At 41.1% G+C, this 17,811-nt stretch overlaps 1 protein-coding gene across 2 annotated transcripts in view; it reads left to right on the top strand.

The window, feature by feature from the left end:
- The window catches only part of LOC147677813 (carbohydrate sulfotransferase 6-like), a 110,727-nt gene that overhangs the window by 14,060 nt on the left and 78,856 nt on the right, over positions 1 to 17,811 (top strand). Inside the window, exon 1 of one of the 2 annotated variants that reach the window (XM_086945465.1) lies at positions 11,686 to 11,906. The exons of the other annotated variant lie outside the window; for it this stretch is intronic. The gene's annotated coding sequence lies outside the window, so the exon portion shown is untranslated. Of the gene's footprint in view, positions 1 to 11,685; positions 11,907 to 17,811 lie in introns of those variants that run through there. 2 annotated transcript variants of the gene reach the window in all.

The raw sequence follows: 17,811 nt of genomic DNA, 5'->3' as shown, positions 1-17,811 counted from the left end.
TAGGTTTATGGTAATATGTATTTGTATTAAAATAGTCAATTTTACCTGAAGGTGTGGTGTTTTTGCTGTATTTAGCTGCTTATTTGCTAAAAAACAATAAACAGCAAAGTATGAGTGCATGTTTATCAGTTGAATAAATGTGGAAATATACCCTTTTATGACCCTATATATTTGCAAAACACAAAACAAATATGGACAAATACCAATAAGATGAGCATAAAATAAATATGGATACATACAGACGATAATGTTAAAAAATAAATACCATAAAACCGGGAGCCCTAATCATAACCCTTAACTGAAGTCTTTCCCAGGGAGTTTAATTGTTTTTTTTTTTTTTTGTAAAACAGTAAAGGTAACATCAAAAGACTCAGGCCTTGGAGAGGATCAATCTCCCCTGACATGTATAGGCCCGAATATTCCCATGTATGAAACTCTTTCAGTATTAAACATCGGCCTCCCTAGACATCCTGGGCAAGTGGTATCGAGTATTAATGGTCATATAAACTGAAGAACATGGCTGAGCTGTGATGAGCGTCAGTGGCCCAGCACTATTAGTACCAAGGTTAATAGAGCATTCTTGCTTGGCCAAAGCCTGGGAGGGTTTTTTCTCCCATGCGTTGCACAAAAGTAGGCAGAACTGTTCGGATCTCGGGAAAGATTTCCGTAGTACTAAAGCAACACCCATCCTACCCTGGGAAAACCACTTGTTTAGGAACCCCTTTATAAACATTCCTGACATCGACCAGTGTTCGCCACATTTGTCCTTATACTGTGTTTATGTAGTCGGGTGCAGTTTGCTCAAGGTGCTGGGATAAGTAGGAAGCAAGTTGTCTACTTTCATGGAGCTCATCCACTTACCTACAGTTTATTCACATGAAAACTGTGGTCCTTATCTCTATAGGGTTGGTACTCAGTTATTTAGACATTGTCTGATGGTGTCTTGTGTTTTGTCCATATTAGCTGTGACTTAGCGTCCGCACCGATTCCAGACAATATTCATTGGGAAAATACTAACACCTATGGTTTAAGTGCCAGTAGATGACTCGACGTGTACTGTGAGCTATATAAACGGTCGGTGTTATTCACTCGCCCTGGCATGCAGTTACATTTTCCATGAGCCACAGCCGCCTTTGCATCCTAGCTTTTCACCTGGGGATGAACGCTCCATATTATGTAAGGAACATGCTTTCCACTTTTCAGTTTCCCGAGGCATAATTAAGCCTTGCAAAGTAGTGATGCTGAGCAAACAACTTCTAGCCTTGGAAGGTGAAGTGTTTGGTGTTACCTTCTGGCCTTACTATCCACTGTGTTGTTAAATGTCAACATAGCTGTGCCCGTCTGGTTCGGCCTGACCACAGATGTCAACATGGTGTTACTCAATGTTACGCCTGTGTAAACTATGACTTCACTTAGTGACTGCACTTTTTGCCAATGTTCCACTAACAATAACATGCAGTTCTGCCAGGCAAAACTTTGTTTTTCTTCCTATGACACAGCTGACGCGTACACTAATTACAGTCATGGACTGGCCTAAAGATTGAAGTAGGTCGTCACGCTGTGTAGAGGCCAACATCTGGGAACAGGTGGCTATAAGCAAAAAAAATGTATATGCTGGTGCCTTTCAAAAGTGTATGAAAAATAGAGGGGCCCCTTTCAACCAAAGGGAATAGGGCAGTGAGAAAAGGAGAATTCCCTTGGGTAAATTTCTCAGCAGGGCAGAACCTGTTCTCAAGTACCATTCACCCTAGTGCACTCAAACTGTCATTCTTCATTCTCCACACATCTCAAGGTTTAAACCATATATAACAGGGAAACCACTCTAACACTTTATGTTAAAAATATATATCACATATATTTATTGTTTACATTACAAGAAGTTAAAACCACGGAAATGACCCGACGATCAATACATTTGATATCACAGAAATTCATAAAAACACAGTACATAAAGCATATATATCCCAATATGCATGAACTACTAAGAAGAGTGAAAAAAACAGCGCTAGACAGGAGAACTCAGTCTTAACAATTAACACATCCATCTTGATCACATGTTATGGGCATGGAAATAAGCAGTTTACAATTGGCTTTTTTATACCAACGCCTTTCAAAAGTGAACAGGGCTGAGAGAAAATCAATCACAGTACAGGTATGAACAGTGGAGTATGTTTGTCTGAGTCTGTCTAAGCATTGGTTTTTAGCCTGTGGTCCGGAGTACCCTGGGGGTCCGTGAAGCCTCCTCATGGTTTCTGCGATTGCTTAGAAAACTAAATAGTATTAAAAAAATAAATAAAGTGTATATAAATACGGAAGCAAAATGTATAATTGGAAATTTTAAAACGTTCTGTACATTTGAAGAAATTTCAAATTGGAAGCTAAAAATTAAGTTAGTATTGTTGTATTGATTTGTGGGAGCAATGCCAGTGCATCAAATAAAATATAGTATTGGCAATGAGTGAACTCAATTGAATTTAGAAAAGCTCTAACTTTCCTATTAAAATAAAAAGGTTGATTAAAAAAATATATATGCGTTGGTGATTAAATAAAATATTTCCTAATTTTTGTATTTTGATAAATGCGTGTATTTTTGTGTATTTTGGTTTTACAGTTCAAATAATCGGAAAAAATGCTTAGGCCTGGGTCCCTGGCTCCCAGTAATATCTCAGTGGGGGTTCCCTGATTCCAATAATGATTCAGTGTGGATGGTCCCCGAGTTCCAGTTATACTGGAGATTGGGTCCACAGAAGTCAAAAGGTTATGAACCAGAGAAGGGACAGAGATTGTGATGCCCTAAGCCCAGATGCACCTAGTCCTCCATTAACTTTTAATACTCCATCCATTTCTTTCTACAGTGTTTATTTACTGCTTGAAAGTGCACACTCACACACACACTCAAACACACAAGTGGTGTGCCCATCGACAGTGGACTTGTACATGGTGGAATAGATAAGTACAGGGCATATGGAGATGGACATAGTGACACTCACTGTTCGTATATAGCCAGACACCACCCATCTTGTTGTTTAGGTTTCAGTATGGTAACTTTATACAAATTCATCCCATCTTTGTATAGAGTTTGCAGGATCCCGAAAACGTACACACTTACAGATGCATGCACACACGGTCTGCCTACTTGTTTCCATCGCATTTGTAATAATACAAATAATTCACTGGTCCTGTACAAACACACACTAAGATATAGTGTGTGTACGTGTGCACTTTATATTGACACAGTTCCATCTCAGGTGTATCTTTTTTCTAGTAAGTTTATAGCAACACAGGCAAGCGGAAAAACACATACCCCCTTCTATCTCCAACAATCAAGTTTGTATGATCATGCACACACGACACAAATACTCCTATTAAGTTTATATGATTACATATTTATGTGTACCCTCACTCCGTCTTTCTTTTGCTTTCTGTCTTTCCACTTATTTTTCTCTGGATATTGTAAGCGCCCATCTCACTGTTCACTTCTTAATTTTGATATTTGGATGACTCTGTGTGTCTGAGTCCAGTCTGAGGCCCCTGCTGGCAAAGCCCGCTTCGCCCAGCCATGCTTGGGGGCTGAGGGCGCAGAAACTGCCCAGGGGCGGCTCTAGGCTCATGGCGGCCCTGGGCAGGGAGCGTAGGTGGGGGCTTCGGAAGAAGGGGTCCGGGTGGGGCAGAGTCCCCCGGAGCTCAGGAGGGGGGGGGGGTCAGGGTGGTAGGAAGTGGAATAGAGCCAGGGGCCGCCAAATCCCTGCCAGGGGCCGCCACGCAAATATGTATCCATCCTCAGAGGATTTCATATTGGACTCCCTCTTAAGTCTTTTGCAGCTGCTTCACACAGCAGATTAGACTTTTTCCGATATTAAGTGACAGCTATGGACCAAAAGGGTGCAAAACATTGAGTAAAATCTGACACACATAACAAAAACACTTAATAACGGGTTGAAGTTTCTCTTCCAAAGCAATTGTCAAGGACCAAAGCGGTGCATTTAAATGAACATCTGTCTAGATTCCCTCTCAGCTCAGTACATATTAAAGTAAAGGTGTAGGTTGTTAGCCTTCTTGGGCATTTTTGTTTACCTTCACGGAAACAAATGCACATTTATTAAAATAGACATTCAGGAATGAGGTAAAGGTAGAACCAAAAGATACAAGGCTCAGAGATTAAAGCAACAACGTTCACAAAATAATATTACTTTAAAATGTAAGAAATATGCTTTAAGCAAGGTATTATTTCACTAATATCTAAAGCAAAATTGCAGCGTACTGCACGCAAACAAGGTAGCCTCCACAAGAGAAAAAAGAACAAATACTGGCAGGCAAAATCAACAGAACTAGTGTGAAGGTTGTAGCTCTTATTTGACAGAATGATGTCACGTTACCAAAATGAAGTATGAGCCATGTGGTCCAAAAATGAGGAACAACTGAGTGATTCCCAAACCCGTAAATGAAATGAAATGAACTAAATAAAAAAAATACAGACATGCGGAAAAAAAGACAAAATAAATACAGAATATTAAAATGAGCTATTAATAAGAAAAGACAAATAGACCATACATACTAATTCAAGAATTCACACATTTTTCCAACTTTTTAATGTCACACCACAGTAGAGTGCGCTACCAGGTGGATTGTCCTGTATTTGTCCATAAAACCCTCCAAATAACCTAAATAGGATGTGCTCTTGAATTTCTTCATTTTCTTACTTCTAGTGTTATTAGCAGTTTTCTTTGGGAAGCAGTGACTGAACATAGGGGGTGATGTTGAATGTCTTCGGTGGTAGTCCCCAGGGGTGTGGAATTTAATAACATATCTACTTGTCCAAGGGGCAGGTTGCTTCATAAATCTACTGGTCCTGTAACAAAATCCACTAGTCCCTTTGGTGCCATGTAGTGCGGCGACAAATTATGGCAGCAATCTCATTATACAAGCGCTCTGATCTGGCCTCTCTGATTATGCCAATGCTCATACCATAGCAGTCTTTGCTTATCCTTATGTTGCCACGTTTCCGCAGATCTAATTACTGAGGCTGAAGGCAGTGGTAAGCAATAGGTCAAGGGTTAGAATGCCCCTTTGAGTCGTTGCAAACCTACTAACTTGCATGTTTTAAGGATTTTCAACAACTCTTCTCTAATCTTTTCCCATACTGAGAAATGTTGGAAATGTACTCCCGGCAAGGGCAGATGTAAACCTTCTTCCAGAGTTGGGGAAAAAAGTGGTTGGAGGGAAAGTGAATTTGCAAACACTCAGGTTTACGCATGAGCAAATTTAGGCATATTTGTTCATGCTAAAATGAAGTTCACAAATATTTTCATGTATTATTTCTTGTCCTAATTCTGTAAATTCTTGGGAATTCACAAAAGCTGCATAGCTGCAATTAACCTCTTAAGTGCTGCGCCTATACCAGCGGCCGACGGCACCACTACCTCGGGAGTGCTGCCGTCGGCCGTTGGACGTTCCAGCTGCACCTGCGCAATGGAACGTTCAGCACTGGAGCTGGACGTTCCAAAGCAGCTAAGGTGTTAATGCAAGGACATGTACCATGGGTACACTTTTGATCCTTTTTTTAACAACTGGGCCCCTAATTTGGTCTGGTGTTGACCATGACCTTTTGCGTTTATTAAAATTTTGTCTCGATCTCTGCGTCGGCTGGCTTCACTGTGAGTGACAGCATTCTGCTCTTTCACAAGGAGCATGTTGGAACACAGAGTAGTTTTGTTCAGCGCCAGTAACTACTGCGGCAGTGTGTGCTTTTTGAGACCAAAAACAAGTTTTGAGTTTGCCAATGTTTGTTATAATGGCAAGGGCCCGGCAGCTGCCACACCAATAAGATTTAAAAAAATCCATGACAAAACAATTCACACATTGACAAAACTAAAAAGCTGACCACCGATTTCAGACCTACTGGCTTTGCCAATGCTTGTTTATTTTTGTTTCCCATAAGCTTATGGAAACTGGTTACACTGATTTTCCATTATGAATATTTTTGGGAAATACTAGTATGCATCAACACATGTTACTAAATGATGCTGTAAAGAAATGGTACCTGAAATTTTACAGTAGTTTAGCTAAATGTTTTTTTTTCTTGCTTACATTTTTTTGATGAACATTTTATTTTGAAAGCCAAGAATCCTCAATCTTGCTTTCAAGCTTCGGCAAATATTTGCATCGAATCAGAGAGTATTCTGGGAGCATTAAACATAATCTCATATTAGTAAACTTTGAAAACGTTTGTACACATTTTTTTACTGGAACCACTGTTAGTAGTGCAGTCAGAGCGTACAACATTTACTTAGAGCGCTCACCCTAATAAACACTTTTAGAACAGCATTAACATATGGACAGAAACATTTCCTTAACTGCAGACAGTGCCCTTCCCTGATCCATAATGTGGTAATGCAAACAGGCAGCCAAAGGGGTTTTGCTGCAGGGGGTTGGGCCTAATTGTCCCAAGGACAAAATACAGATGAAAACTTGCTGTTCCTAAACAATTCGTCCTGGGCGTCGGGCTATTGGAATTCTACATCCCTGTAGTCCTGCATGGTTGGAAGACAACAAAGACAACTTGGTGTCAATATACAGCCATTTTCTTGTTGAAACGCATGAGAGATTCATCTCAGAAAAGCCTTGTTAAGAGGTAGCAATGCTGTTAGCACTGTTATAAGCTGTGTGATGACCCTTTTAATGAATCTATTTCCCAGCCGATTATGTTTTTCATGATTAACAATGTAAAATATTTCCTATAGAAATTCATCCCTGGGGTATTCCCATCAGTGCTACTTGCACAAAAGTTTCACTTCACTGATTAGTTTCTTGTATTGTCCTTTCATGTTGGTTGGAACATTAATGTTTGAAGATGAAACAGTTCTGTAAGTTTTCTGCAAGACTCTAAAAAACTGTTCCAGTTCAAGTTCGTTGTCTCTGGACTTGCCGACAGTGACATATCTTGCTACGTGCTTTCTTCTGTGACCTTCCCACATGTGAAGAATGGTTCCCTTGCGTTTCTACCATTGCCTCAAACACTGATATTTGTCGACAGACAGCTCCATGACCATCAATGAAGGTTTTTGGTAGTCAAGAAATAGCACTGATAACTCCTGACGAACATCATACATGATTCCTAAATTAACACAATGCACAGATGGCAATTGACTTAGACCTATATTCACCTTCTTGAAATGTGAAGCATCATCAGCTGCCCTAGTTATGTGCTTGAAGAGCAGGATTGACGCTTCATTTAGCTTCATGTAGCAACCAGCTATCTGCTTCACACCGCCTTGCACTTGCTCTGTTTTATAAAGATAACGTTTCAAGAGGTTCTGCAAACATTCTTTATAGCTATGCTAAAAACAGAATCCACTTATCAAGTAAGTGTTTTAAATGATTTGTGGTAATGATTTTTTCATGTTATCATGATTGATGTGCTGAACAGTGGCAGGTTACAACTTTTGGGGCCAACTTGACTGATACAGAATCACACGCAACTGAAAGTTATTGGTGAGAAAGTCCTCGCCTTTGTTCACAGGTCTTGTTTGAGTGCAGACCATAAACAGTTTACTTAAGCTTTCAGCAGGCACCTCATTACCCTTCGATGAGGACAACCACATACTTGCAGGAGACTCCACATCATCTAGCTTCATCTACAGGTACACGATTACTACATTTTCTTAGTGAATGGAGGAGCTATTTCCAGGACCAGTCACTTTCGCAGAAAGCTCAATTCCTTTTTTCAAACATATTTTAATTCATACCATAGTGTCACAAAATGTGTCCCCTATCGGGCCATTCAGCTGATGGCAATCTATCTTAGGTTCAGAATCATAAGCTGGTCTGTTTGACTTTGCTTTTTCATAGGCTATACTTAATAGCTTCTCTGCTGCCAATATGTGTGCTGATTTCTCTTTGGCAATGACTTGGAGTGTACTTTTTGCCTCTTCAAATATCCTTGAAACTGAGATGTGCTTTTGTTTGTCCATGTTCAATTCAATTCCGTTCATTTATTCGAATGTTAAAGACAATCATAAAAGATAACATACAGAGTATACATAGAGTTAAAATAAAATACAAAACAATTTGTGAATAGCTCCCAACTTCAAAATCCAGGCTTTTACGATACGACATAGTTGACTTAAGAAAGCTACCCAGTCTAAAACACACGTCAAACCTGGGTAATAATTGTAAGAAACAACGGGCAACTCTGTATTGCTTAAAATTATTGATCCTAAATTTTTTTTAAATAAATATTGTATACTAAAAGTTTTAAAAAACGTACAAATAAATATGAAGTGCAGTAAAGAATGGGAAGACGTATTGTCACAAGTGCATTTCTTCCCTTTAAGATTTCCAAAATAGCCCCATGGAAAGCACACCAAATAACAGAAAGTACCTGCTCTGATCTCAGCAACAAGGTTCTCTCCCAATTTTTACATATGTAAAACAAATATGGTTCTGGGCCGAGGTTAATTTTCAGAGCAATATAGTTTCTAACTAAAGGTTTTCTCAATTCCAGAGTTTACCGTAATACACGGCATCTATCCATAAATGGACGTTTCACAGAATTTGTATTGTTTTTCATATAAACATATGGTTATCAAATAAAGAACACTTTAACAGAACATCAAACACAATAACTGATTATATTTTGAATAAAAGAGGCCTGAAGGTTGTTCCACACTGAAAGCCATAACAATAGAGGCCCTATCATAACATTCTCAAGATAAGGCAAAGCCAATTCCTCGAGGCTAAAGTAATGGGGGTTGATTGGGGAAGTGAAAGAAGGTGCCTGCAAAAGCGATTTTCCTCTACTTGCAATGCCTGATAGTCTGCAAAGCCCCATGCCCCACTAGCATAGCTAGCAGTAAGTACGCATTGTATATATTTCTAAAAGGGAAGAAATCGACTTGCCCCCACTGCCTTGCAAACATTGAAAAGTGAACATATTGTTTGCTTGAGCTTAGTGTTCCTACATCTTACATTGCCTGCCCAAGATCTATTCGAATGAAATGCAAGACATAAATAAGAAAATATTGGCACACTCTCAAGGCTATTTTCCTTGACACACCCCGTACATAGCAAATCATGCTTAGGGCTGCATGCCATGGTGTGAGATTTAGTAACATTCGTTTAATAATATTATAGAAGTTTATTGTGTTAATCCACAGAGTAAAATAAAAACTGTCATAACCACCACAAATCTAAAAATAGAAAGTAGTGATTAAAAAGTGCTGGACATGTGTATGTTAAAAAGAAAAAGCTGTAGTCAAAAATTACTAAACACAGGAGGCTAACACTTCATAAGCTTTGCCTAAAAAAATGTGTTAGTCTTGAAACATCTCAGTTATCTTCAATTCTAAAGCAATATCTAGCAGCCTCTAGGAAGGATCTTATTTTTGCCTTGTTAAAAATCAGTCACAAGTAAAATGTTCTTAAATACAAATGTTTAGGGCAAAGACATAAAATGTGCATAAGAGTTTCAGTTGTAAGTCCACAAAGTCGACAAGCAGACTTTCCTTTAAGAGCTTGATTCCATTTCCCCTCAAATTTATAAATGGGTATATAGGACAGTCTAAATCTTTGATATTCAATTTGATGTGACCAGGCAAATTTGACCCGAGATATTCTTGGTCCGGGGAAACACGGGTTTCAGAAACTAAATCCATGTGTTACTATTGCTGTAGCATGGCCAGGTCAATCTCCCTATGTCTGCTGAGTAGAGTCCTTTGCAGCAAACATTTTCAAGTCACTCAATATATATATAGTTTAGCCAGCATCTTCGAGTCAGGTAGTAAAATTAGTTGACCGGTCTAAACCCAACATGAATTCAGAAGGGCATACCAAACGCCATAAGTTGTTCGAAGTTTGTGAAAGCAACACAGCGTCATCCGCATATAAAAGTAACGGTACAGGAACAGAATTGGCATAGGGGACATCTTGAGTAACGGTGTTCAGAAAACTATTAAATTTATTAACATATAAAAGAAATAATAACAGAGCTAACATACGTCCTTGCTTCACTCATCGATGTAAGATAAAAGGCTCAGAAAGTTCACAATTAGATCCAACTATGATCCAAGCAGTTAAGCTTTGATGCAGATGTGCCAAAAAATGAACAATTGTAGAATCAGGCCCCAACTCCAGTAAAATAGCCCACACCTTGGCACCATTTATCTTATCGAAAGCAGATGACCGGTCCACGAAAGCCAGATACAATGGACTCCTTCTAACTATATTGTATTTGTCTACTATCAAATGACAATTGAGGCACTGCTCCATTGCACCTAGTCTTGCTCTGAACCCGTGCTGATAAGGAGATAATACATTGCTGTTGTTGGAAATGGCCTTCTTTGAAGGGTTACTGCAAATGTTTTCCTTCCTCCTATTTTTCTGACCTCATTTGTGTTGGCCTTAGGACTCTTGGCACTCTACCACTGCTGACCAGCGCTTAAGTGCATGAGCTCTCTCCTTCAAACATAGTATAATTGGATTACACCTGTTTGGCATATTTGATTTACTTATACGCGCTTGTAAAGGGCTGTACCATATACCCAGGGCCTGTAAATTAAATGCTACTAGTGGGCCTGCAGCACTGATTGTGCCACTCATAGAAGCTGCCTCTCAAACCTGTCTCGGACCTGCCACTGCAGAGCCTAGATGTGCAGTTTACTGCCACTTTGACTTGCCATTGAAAACTACTCCGCAAGATTGAAACTCCCCTTTTATTACACCTACTTCACCCCCAAGGTAGGCTCTAGGTAGCCCTAAGGGCAGGATGCTGTGTAAATAAAGTTAGGACATGTACTGGTATGTTTAGCATGTCCTGGTAGTGACAAGTAGCCTATTTCATTTTTCACTCTTTAAGCTGTTATTCCTGATCAGAGAAGAGTAGCTTTTTCATGTTTCATATATTTGGAATCGCAATGGCAAAACCTCCTCACTAGTGAAGTTGGATTTAACAATATTGTTTTAGAAATGGCACTTTTAGAAAGTGGACATTTCTCTGTTCTTATCTGGGACGGGAGACTGCTACACTTTGTGTATTCCCTCTAGACAGCCACAAACCCAGTGTGGTGAGGGTCATCTGTATTCTGAGCACTTGTGCATTCTGATGGGTCCTCCTGGGCAGGGAGAAACGGGAGGGGCTCACCAACACTTCAATAGGTAGTGTCCTGTCCTCACACAAAGCAGTGATTTAACCCCCTTTCACCCAACACAGATAGCCTGGCAGACAGGACTTGATTGAAAGGGATCCCTGTGCACTTCAAAGAGCTGCTTTAAAGTCATCAAGTGCATCAAAGGCACTTGTGGGGATAAGTACTGAGTCTCTAACCCTTTGAAATCAGATACTACTGGGCTTGTAACTAAGCTCTGCCTAAAGGACTCGACTCGACTGGACTGCTGTTCTGTAAGGACTGCTTTTCTGTTTTTGCCCTTCAGCCTGCTCTGTTGAAGAAGAGCTGGACTCTGCCTTCTGCCAAAGTGATCTACAAGGGCTAGCTCCCTGTTCCTGAAATCTCAGGGCCACCAAATATTTCCCCTACCTACTGTTGCTGTGGGACTCGGCTACTCGTGAGTCTGGTAGCTGTACCGTTGGCAAAGACCAGTGCATGCTGGATCACCAGTGTGCCCTGGGAAAAGAACAAGCATTTCACTTGTTAATAATTTGCAAAAAACGCCGCAGCACAGAGGGAAGCCCCTTTTCCAGCACAGCCCTACCTTGCTCAAGATTGAGCGCTCTGTGCTGTTGGGACCGAGAGCCCTGTTTCTGCAACAGACGCTGCAGTGCAGAGGAAGCCCTTTCAACGCGGCCCTGCCATGTTGCCTTGGCAATGGGAAGCTTATTTGCGTCCGCTCCATCTGCCCATGTGATCAGAATCAACACTATGCACCGACGCAGCCAGCTGCATCAGAGGAAGGTACTTTAAACAATGCAACCCATGAGGTCTCTGCAACTAACATGCGCAACATCATAGGCTTGTAGTTCTAGTTCAAATATATCGGTCTCAATGGACCGGTCATAAACGTACTCACAACAGACTTTTGGAGTACTGCTTGCACACTCCAACGTTAAAAAAGCCCATTTTAGCATTACCGTAAGGAACCTAATAGAAGCTAATGTCTTTCCTGCACTGTGTTTACCTTAATTCATTTTATTGTAACTTGAAAAGTCTTTATTGGATTTTTATTGTTTTGGTCTTGTTTTGTTGAAAATACAATATCCTATTTTTGTAAACCTATGTGGAGTCTTTTTGTGGTGTATTTTATGTGTTATTGTGTGTGTTGCACAAATACTTAGCACATTGCCTCTTCAGATAAGCCTGACTGCTCTGTGCCAACCTACCAGAGGGTGAGCACAGGCTATATTTTAGTGTTTACCACCATACCTTGACTAGAGTGAGGATTCCTGCCTGGCATGGGTGCATACCTCCACCAACCAAGAACTCAATTTCTAACATTTGTCATGTAACCAATCTCTTACTCTATTAAAAATGACCCTCCCCATTATCTTAACAGTGGAATCAATTAGGGAGATAGGTCTATAACATTTGGAGTCGGTACGACTACCCTTTTTAAAAACGGGACTATAATGGAATTTAACCAAGATTGAGGGAGATCCGTCCGCTTTAAATTGAGAAATATGTTAGTGAGCAAAGGTGCCCATAAATCTGCCCTACATTTAAAAATATCAATAGGTACCCGATCTAATCCAAAAGCTTTGGAGCTGGTGCCTTGATTAAGGGAAACAATCAATTAGTCTACATGAAATGGAGCCTCTCAATATTATTACTATTAAAAAATAGATAGCGGCACTACAATAGGGAGGTTTGAAGTATATTTTACTGTAATGCGTCACCCACTGGTCTCCAGTGATATGGCTGCTCAATATGAGGGGTGCTAACTTTGTGCTCTTAGATCATTGAATGCTCTCTAAAGCTCTCTTGTGTTCTTAAGAGGCTACAACAGCTAGACGTTCCCAGTTATCCCTTTGTATTTCAAACTTTCTTTTAAATAAGGCCTCTTTATAAAATGCCCAAACCTTTGCAACTACAGTAGAATTAGTAGTCGTAGCTTTCCGCAAATATCTATTCGCATGGGAGCTGGATATATCAAACCAGAAAATAACTGGGGGCGTGGGTCTGCGGTGAGGCTTAAGTAATAAACAGTATATTAGATTGCATAAAACAATATACTGACCACATAAGCTCCTCCCAGGATGGTTTTCAAATAAACATGCCTTACAAATATCTATATTTAATTTGATTATACAGTTCAAAAGCTTGGTGGGTTCAATCAAGGGGGAAACTATCCTAGGTCCATTATTGTTGGGGCAATAGTTGCGCCTCTCCTGAAACCCAAAGGTAAAGTAAATGTAGCTACCAGAGGATTTTGTTCACTAAAAATTATGTCCAATGTGTCACATTTGACCAGATACTGTAACAGTCCACGGATAACAAACATATAATCAATTATAGATACACACCCTCTTCCATGGAGCGTCCGAATCCTAGACTGATGTTATGATCGAATTCATGGATATTTATAAGATCTCACATGAGGATATATTGGAATAATTCAGCTCAGCACCTCTATGATTGGATAGGACATACATCAAACATACATTACAATAAAAAGAAAAGGTGTCCACATCATTAATTGGAAGATTAAGTTTGACATTAAAATCAAAGCATCAGGGGCCAGATGTATCAAGGCTTTTGCGACTCGCAAACTGCCTTTTTGCATTTTTCAGTATGTATCAAAAAATCGCTATTTAAGGAATCGCAATAATTTGCGATTCCTTATTTTGCCATAGCATTTAAGGAATCACAAATTTTGCGATTCCTTAAATGATATGTATGAAACATTTTTGAATTGCGAATTTGTATTAAGGAACCAACTTGTAGTTGGTGGTAATTTGTGATTTCTTTTAATAATGCCCTATTTGGCATTTGTGAGGGTGGTATGTGACACACATACATGCCCATAGGGCATGTATGTGTGCCACATGCACACACATGTAGATTTCAAGGGTGCAACAGGGTGTCTTTGAGACACCCCTGCACCCTTGAAATAATTCTCAAATTGCGATTAGCAAATAGCGAATTCGCAATTTGAGAATTATTGCACTATCATTCCTATGGGCCTCCTGGGCCATAGGAATGCATTGGAAATTATTCTTTATTTGCGAATTTGCAAATTGCGAATTCGCAAATAAAGAATAATAAGAAATCGCTAAAAAATTGCGATTTTGTACATACATACCGTTTTGCGAATTCTAAATAGCGATTCGCAAAAAATCGCTATTTAGAAATCGCAAAACGATATCTTGATACATCTGGCCCATAGTTCCCTAATCCCTTCTGAGAATGAAGAATTTTGTCCAGTCATAAGTTTATCAAATATCATAAATAAAGATAAGAAATTTGTGTTAGTGAAACAGGAAATGTCATAGTTATAAAAGTTAATGAACAAACTAACACTGTGAGAACCAATCACCTAAATTACTTGAATCTCAGAACAGTTAAAATCCAGAGGAACTATCTCTGTTTTGACCCCAATCTTAGCCCAGATGGAAAGACCACTTTTTGGGTCCCCAGAAGTAGAAAGAGTTGCTGGAATAGAATGACAGGAGTAACCTCTACATACAAGCCGGGTGATAGCCCAGTTTCTTGCATAAGAACAAAGTCAAACTAGTAAATCAGAGACACCCAGTCTTTCTGGGCCAAATTATTATGAATCCAAGCAACAATCCAAAACAGAAAACTGTAACCAGAAACATTTTCCTTGGGTCTTGGTTATTGTGCTATAACTCTGTGCTCCCACATCCTGCCCAATTTCTTTAGAGGGAAATGAACTCTCAAATACAATACCTGTATCTGCGGGATTATTACTAAAGCATATAGTATCCGTAATAACACTTCCAATGATCTGGCATCCCGAGCGCCCCAGCTATACGAAGGCTTAGACCCAGATTTATCTTAGAGTCAGTCACACCCAGGCATATTTCCATAGCAAAAAATCTGTTGGTGAGAGGCGGGCCAACATAATCAGACACAGGATGGACTGAATACGACCTGGAGGTGGGGACAAGTACCGGGTCAGAAATACAGGGGGATACAGTAATCAGGGGTTTATAACAATATCCAAGTGGAAGGGAAAGTATTTGAGGATGTCCAGAGAAGGAAAAATTTGGTACGGCTAAAAGACTACATATTGTTTTTGGATGTTTAAAATTCACTACCATACAATTTCTCAACAATACTTTAGGGGAGGATTCAGCCCACTCAATCCTTCTAGCCATAAGTATTTAATTATTAAACATGATGCTAAATCCCATATGTTTGCCTAACCAGTGAAACACCTTGTGAATCAATTGATCGGTTATCTCTTCCTGGATCAGTTTGGGGACATTAGGCAGGATTAAGACATAAGGGAAAGCAGAAGGAGGCCAATTCAATATATCCTGTTCCTGCCAATGCTGCTTTTCCTGAAAATAAAGCTGGCTAAGAGCCAGGCGAGGCTCCTCCATGAGAGCGGAGGAGCGTCGCCCGGCTAAAATAATGCCCCAGAGAAGCTGAAAAAGAAAATGGTGGTAAAGTTTATTTATTGGCATTTTAGGTTTCAGCAACCTGTCCTAAACCGAGAGTTAGGACAGGGCGGGCAATTCCTGCTGAGTGGCAGCAGGGAGCTCTGCACTTATGTTTAAAGTGCGCATGTCCCTTTGGCCGGTCCTCTTGCGACAGCCAGCCAGACATGTGGATTTTAAACTTCATTAAAGAATCAGTCAGCAACTGGGAAGATGAATCTGTAGAAATGAGATTACCAACATCCTCCTTATGAGATCCTGAATATACACCAGACACGCTCTCCCTAGCTCCAGAATGAGCACCTGTAAGTTCGGCTTGTGAGCTATTTGTAGTTTTTTACTAAATGATATTGACCAGACTAGACTAATTTATGTCTAACCAATTTGAAAGTGGCTTAATATGTGCTTTCAAAATTAATTAAAATCTAGTACACAGTTCATCTAAGTAGTTCAAGTTGCTCACCCCGTCTGCAGTGTCCCGCTTAGAACTAGCAGACTTATAGCCCCCTACATCACTCCTCTTCAGGGATGGACAGGCCGTACCGGGCACCGGGCGTTTTCTTGGTGGGCAGGAAGGATGGGGGACGGTTTTGGACCGGTGGGGTCGTTTTGGCTTCTGGGGCCGATTTTGTAGCAATACTGCAAAATCGGCCCCCTTGTAACAAAAGCGCAGCAGCAGTGTTTGCCACCAGCACCCTGGGGGCAGTTGGACGTACTTGCCAGGGCTGGTTTGCAATCCCAGTCTGGCCCTGTACACAACACCTCCTTTTTTAGGTCGAGCCTAGTGCAGCGCGCAAGCACTGCTTTAGGAGATACCCTTTAGAAATCGGTCTGCACTTTTATTACACTCGTTCTTGTGCTGGCATCCACCTTGCAGGAGCGAGCTGCAGCGCGCACGGGCATCTGTTTTCAATTAGCGTGGCCGTGCTCGAGACTGGGCTCTACGCTACTCCTACCCCAATAATACCCGGAGCATCTCCCCTGTGACACCTCTGCAGTGAGGATGGCCTCCAGCGAGCCCGCCCCTCACTGCAGCGGCCCCGTGATCTCCCTCGGGCACATCTCCCCTCCTCAGCAGCACTCTGTCCCACTGCACGTTACTTCTGCTGACCTCTGTGGATTTTGAGCCCCCCAGTGTACATCTGAGGTTTCATTAAATCGCCACCTCTCTCATCTGCACATCTCCTCTTGGTGCCATGTGTCCCTTATTTACCTATTTCCCAGAGCTGTTCTCACCCTCTTTAGATCCATCTCCCCACTAGATCTTGCTATTGCAGATTCCCTCACATGGAACAGCCACATGGAGATCTGTGTCGCAGGGCACATCCCACCCTTTGTCTCGTCCACATTGTATACCCTGCAGATCTCTTCAGTGTTGGTGTGTTTATTCCCAAGCAGTGATGCATGCACAGGGATGCTTTGTACAGTGGCAGAGAGGCAACTGTTGTAAAGTGGGATTAGTGCGATAATTGTAGTTTTAAAAAAAAGTATTATTATGAGGGATACGCATGCCCGAGTATGCCCCTTATTCCATTCATTGGCAAAGGAGTACCGCGCGGATTTGGTATTCAGTCCATGCAATGCTGGAGTATGGCACGAGTGGGACCTCAGTCCATGCAGTGATAAAGTGCTGTAGCACGGGAATGACCAAACACTGACAAAATATAGCACCGGTAAGATCTTCAATGCATGCAGTGACGAAGGAGTATAGTTCAGTGTGATCTTAGTCCATGCAGTGACTAAGTACTACTTCGGCATGAGCATGGCCATGCACTGACCGAATATAGCACAAGTATGATCTTCAGTGCGTCCAGTTACGAAGGAGTATATAGTTCAATGTGATCTTAGTCCATGCAGTGTAGCATGGGTAAACTGTTTGCAGTAATCTAGTGAGTGAGATTGGATGCAGATGCCTGGTGATGCCCAGGGGATTGCTTTAATTTACGCAGTGGCACAAGAGCAGTTCAGTTCTCAGATGACGCTTTGAGTGCTTGTCAGTTTTGCACAGCAGTGGTGTCCTCGCTGCACCTGGCCACGAGGCCAGTGGTGCTCTCCTCCAGGGAAAGCATTGAAATGGTTGCTCGTGGCGATCAGTGGTTGGCAGGGAGAGATTGAGCGCGGTGTGTGTTTAGCAGTGCCGTCCAGTGCGCTGCACCCTGTCTGCCCGGCGGGGTGGGCGCTGAGAGCTCTGGCTAATCCTGTTGCAGGCTCATGTCAACAGATAATGCTTCTTCTTC

The sequence above is a fragment of the Lissotriton vulgaris genome, chromosome 12 (assembly GCF_964263255.1).
Source record: "Lissotriton vulgaris chromosome 12, aLisVul1.2, whole genome shotgun sequence".
Classification (NCBI taxonomy): domain Eukaryota; kingdom Metazoa; phylum Chordata; class Amphibia; order Caudata; family Salamandridae; genus Lissotriton; species Lissotriton vulgaris.
This window is presented reverse-complemented; position numbering and strand designations above follow the sequence as displayed.